Genomic DNA, 5,300 nt, shown 5'->3' with positions numbered 1-5,300 from the left:
TGGATTCGTGACATCATCAGGTTTCAATCAGTAAGAGCATGACACATGACTGAATCAACCCATTCTCTTGGAGATGTTCTCAAGCTCTGGTAAGAGACGAAGTTCTCTTCATTATGACATATTTTGAAAGAGCGTTTCTAAGTCCGTAAGTGACAGCAATTTTTAGTTTTTTACAGCATAAGACAGCGGTCAAGACAAACTCAATAGAATTTCGTCAACATGTTTTAGCGCGCATGAGACAGTTTAAACGTAATGTCACACAGATGTTCATTTGTACCTTCGTAATTGCTAAATTTGGGGCAATTTGGATGAATTTATGGACATCCTCACCTTAACAAAACAACCGTGCTAGTTTTGAAAATAGACCGGTTCACGCTCTTGAGTGCATGCTGGGTAATTAGGGCAAGCAAATCCAAAATGGCGGACACGCTCGGCTACACTCTTTTGCTTGATCTGAATACTTAATGAATATCGGCTTTGTTTCAGAACTGGTCGCAATTTTTAGTATTGACAGTTCAAGATAAAAGTCACAGCTACATTTTGAGCTCTGTATTTTCGATTTTAATGCGTCAAAAAATAAGATATATAATGGTTAACTACCGATGTTGTGTTGGAGGTTGTAACAACGACTCAAGATATCCAAAAAAGATAGTGAAACGGTCACATGTCGAAAATCTTCGCTGGCATTTTATTCCGAAGGATCCAAAGAAAAGAGCCCAATGGATTGCCAGCATATCCAAAGGACTTGTTGGATTCGAACCCGGCAACTACAAGACTGTTTGTTCGAATCACTTTCAATATGGAAAGCCAACGTACTCCTCACCAACTCCAACTTTGTATATGGTGCCAAGTGACTCTAACAAACCTTCACCCAAGAAAAGAAAGCTTGTGGCAAGACACGAAGTTGTCTCTACTGCTGAGGCATCCAATAACTCAAGCTTCAAAGAAGAAGGAACTCAATGCTTGATAATAAATCCGCTAACATACGGAAGTATGAAGTTTGCTGATTTAACAACAGAGCAAGATGTCCAGCGTTTCACTGGATTCCCTAACGTAGAAACATTTCAATTGATGTTTAATACACTCTTTGAAAAAGCCATGTGTATGCACTACTGGAAAGGAGACAAAGAAAGTGCTTTGAAGGACACCACCAAGCCCAGGTCAAATAATGTACAGAGAGCTCTAACCTTGGAGCAAGAGTTTTTGCTAACCATGATGCGAATCAAGCTAGGACTCTTTGTATTTGATCTGGCTTTAAGGTTCAAAGTTTCCGAGGCGACTGTCAGCTCTGTCTTTACCACTTGGGTTAAGCTGATGTCTAAAGAATTAAAGTGGATGATTTCCTGGCCAGATAGGTATTTAATTCAAAGAAATATGCCTGATATGTTTCGACGATATTACAGAAAGTGTAGAGTCATCATTGACTGCACAGAACTATTCTCTGAAACCCCATCAAGCTTAGAGAATGCGGCAATGTGTTGGTCAAATTACAAACAACACTACACGTTAAAGTTTTTGATAGGGATAACACCAAATGGCCACATATCATTTGTCTCTGAGACCTTCAGTGGGAGGTCATCTGATGTTTTTATTGTAGAAAACAGTGGTTTCTTAAACTATCTTCAGCCACATGACCAAGTTATGGCAGACAGGGGATTCAAGATTCATGACCTGTTAGCATACTACCAATGTTCTCTAACAATTCCACCCTCCAAGCATTCCAATCTCCAGATGTCAGGTGCTGATGTTAGGAACACATCACTTATTGCTAATGTACGGATTTATGTCGAGCAGGCTATCAAGCGAATTAAAGACTTTGCTATGTTAAAGCAAGAAATTCCCATTAGCATTCTTTCCCATTTGGATGACATAATCATCATTTGTGCAGCAATATGTAATATGAAAAAGCCTTTGAGTACATAGATTTCATTTCATCAATTATGTTTGCATTTTGTACCAGTCCAAAATGTTCCCATTCAATTTTCTCACAGGTTATAAGCTATGGTAGTCAAGTTTATTTACACATCTTCTAGAATACAATTCCTTTATGGAATTACACAAACATGTTTGTATATAGCTACAACAATGTTCAAACAATAACTTTGAAACTTTAGTAATACTAAATACTATAATGTTTTGGTTTCATCCGCACTATTTTGTACTATTTAGTAGTTTGTTGAGGTCATATTGCTTCCACTCTATAATTTTAATCATTATCTATTGCTTGTTCATTGCAAAATCTGCAAATGAATGTTGATTCTTGTTCAAAATTTGAGCAGGCCCAGTGAAACCATAGCATACAACATTCACACTGAACACTGTTTTCATCATCACATTCAATTTCATCTGGCTCAAGACAGGGTTTTTCACAGACAGCACAATAATAAATAGGCCTAGTACCTAGCAACACCCTAGCAACATAAGTCTTGAAAAAAATTGTTAGATTTGGTATGATATCTTGCCACAGTTTTAAATCAAACTCAATAATTTCAATATGAGCACCACTAAGTGGAGTCCAAACAACAAAAAAGGTTTTAGGACATCCTGTTAGGGCCATTTGTCCTTGTATCTGGTAATAATAACTGTGGGTTCTCTTGAGCATGATATTCCCATTCACTAATTCTAGATAAGTTGTATTGTTCCAATGCTCATCAAATTTCATGTCTGCAAATGAGTATGGACATTTATACTCAATACAAGAATGACCACAGCAATCGCAGTGAAAAATACCATCTGGGGTAGCTCCCACAAAAGGGTAAGTTTTAGATATAAACAAGCCACAAGTCTGAAGCTTTGCATTTTTGTGTTTTTTGGATTCTTGTGCAAAGAATGATGCAGCAGCATCTCTCTCATGTTCTCTTCCCCATTTAATGGCAGGTATCATTGACAGATCGGTACAATCTAAAATTCGCTCAAGAAGAGGTGTTACTTTGCAATTTGGCTTTCTTTTTCTAAGAATTGTTTTTGTCTTTGTGTATACTTCATGAAAATGAGATGCAGTTATTCTACCTTTTCTTTGCTCTTTCCATATACTGGAGTTAGCCTGATCCCTTGTGGCCTTTTCTAATTCTTTAATGCTACTGTCATTGAAAGATAATTGTTCCAGAAATTGTCTCACTAATTCATCAGCATCTACACCATTGTTTTTAGAGGATATATCATCAGCTATAATTTGTAGTGATGGGGGAACATCATCAGAAGTTGGTGGTGCATATGAAATATGGATGACAGCATCAGGATTTATGTTTCGAAGAGAAGCTAGAAACTTTTGCTTGCTTTCTTCGGTAACAACCCTCAAGGATTCTGGCCGAGGATCAAAGTTCTGTTTTTCCTTGCTATTAATAGCATAACTTGGGTTTTCTTTGACTACCTTGTGGCTTTGGAACACCATGTCCTTTAATTTCATGGGTTGGATGTCTTTCTTGCTAGTATTATTCCACACACATGCCTTATCTGTGCAGGAAGGATCTGTGAAACCTTTCTGGTTGGCAAACTCAACTTTATATAAAAGGGCTATGACATGATTACAGCACTGACTGTATCCAGCTGTACAGCTACAATATGCCCCAAGAATTTCACCGGGAGATTTACAAATTATCCACACTTTATGAGGTTCTTCGCGAATTCTTTGAGATGGAGTGACAGATGCAAACAACAGAACTTTGTCTTGTCCATGAATTGTTTTTGAGTATACAGTGTGCACAAAACCACTTTTAAAGTATGAATACGCTTTTCTGATTTTATATTGACCAATATAGTCAGTGTCGAAAGCTTTTTTTCCAAGTATAAACGAGAATATTTGACCAATGTTTGTATGCGGCCACTTTGTTACACAGTCCTCCCAATCGACCATGGATAACGGATCCTTTATACCGCATGTGCGTAGTAGTTCTACATGTTCATTTTGTAGTGACTTGGCTTGGCTTTCGGCCGAATCTCGAATAGGCGTTTTATGTTCAAAAGCTACCAAAGCACGAGCAGCAAGATCCGAGTGTGTCCCTCCAGAGGGCAAACCTCGCTGTTTAAGATAAAACTGCAATTCCCCACATGAAAGTTCCAAAAAATCTTCGAGGTGCGGGGCCATGATCATGTTGTTGGGATATTGAACTGTCAACGACTTTTGAGCGAGATGGCAATAACATAAAGAGCTCAAAATGTAGCTGTGACTTCTATATTGAACTATAAGTATTCAGATCGAGCAAAAGAGTGTTGTTCGTATCCGCCATTTTGGATTTGCTTGCCCTAATTACCCAGCATGCACTCAAGAGCGTGAACCGGTCTATAAGCACTGCCTCAAATGCTGATTTTGAGCGAGAAATGGAGTAACCACAAATATGCATAAATTAAGTCATATTCTTGGGTTTCAGGTGACGTCACAGGCTTTGCTGAAATTAATGTCCGCCATGTTGGTGTCCCTCGGGTGTCAAATTTATGAATAATTAGTCGATTTCTAGAGTGAAGCCCTCTCTCTTATCGCCGTATTATTTCGCCAACTACATGAATATCCAGAAAGAAAAAAGCGTTAAAAGTATCTCGCATTCATCTTAAGGTATCCCAGTGCTCTCTGAATTTGCCGAAAGCTTAGAGAGTTGGAAGGAAAGATGTTTGCAAAAGATCTCGGTCATCGGGGTTGACCCTGCAAACATACCAGCCGAGAAGTTCAGTCCAAAATGCTTGCCTCCTGTAGAAGTGTCGGACTTGCTGAGTTACCTCGTTCTTGAGACCAGCTTCTACACCAAGAAGCAGTTCAAGGCGTTTAAAGTGCACCTACACCCAAAAAATTTTTTTCGCTTCACGAAGTAAGCTTATTTTTTTGAGTATTTCTGCGCAAATTTTTTTTTATTTGCTCAAATCTTCAATTTTCTATGCCCAGTCAAAATACGGAAAATCGGCCGCCATCTTGCCCCACGACCGAGTTTAAAGAAGAATGGCTCTAGCGGGTAATGTGACGTCAAATCGAGAACACGAAAGTCTGCATCTCACACATTTTCACTTGTTTGGGAAGATTGTCGTCGATATCGTCCGAAATATGCCGACTAGGTGTGTTGTATGAAGATTGTATGGAGGGCGATACCCTCTTGCAAATTTCGCAAGTTGCTACATCATTCTACAACACACTTAGTCGGCATATTTTCGGACAATTATCGACTACAACCTTCCCAAACAAGTGAAAATGTGTGAAAAGCAGACTTTCGTGTTCTCGATTTGACGTCACATTACCCACTAGAGCCATTCCTCTTTAAACTCGGTCGTGGGGCAAGATGGCGGCCGATTTTCCGTATTTTGACTGGGCATAGAAA

Source organism: Stylophora pistillata, chromosome 1 (genome assembly GCF_964205215.1).
Source record: "Stylophora pistillata chromosome 1, jaStyPist1.2, whole genome shotgun sequence".
Taxonomy (NCBI): domain Eukaryota; kingdom Metazoa; phylum Cnidaria; class Anthozoa; order Scleractinia; family Pocilloporidae; genus Stylophora; species Stylophora pistillata.
Note: the sequence above shows the minus strand (reverse complement) of the source record.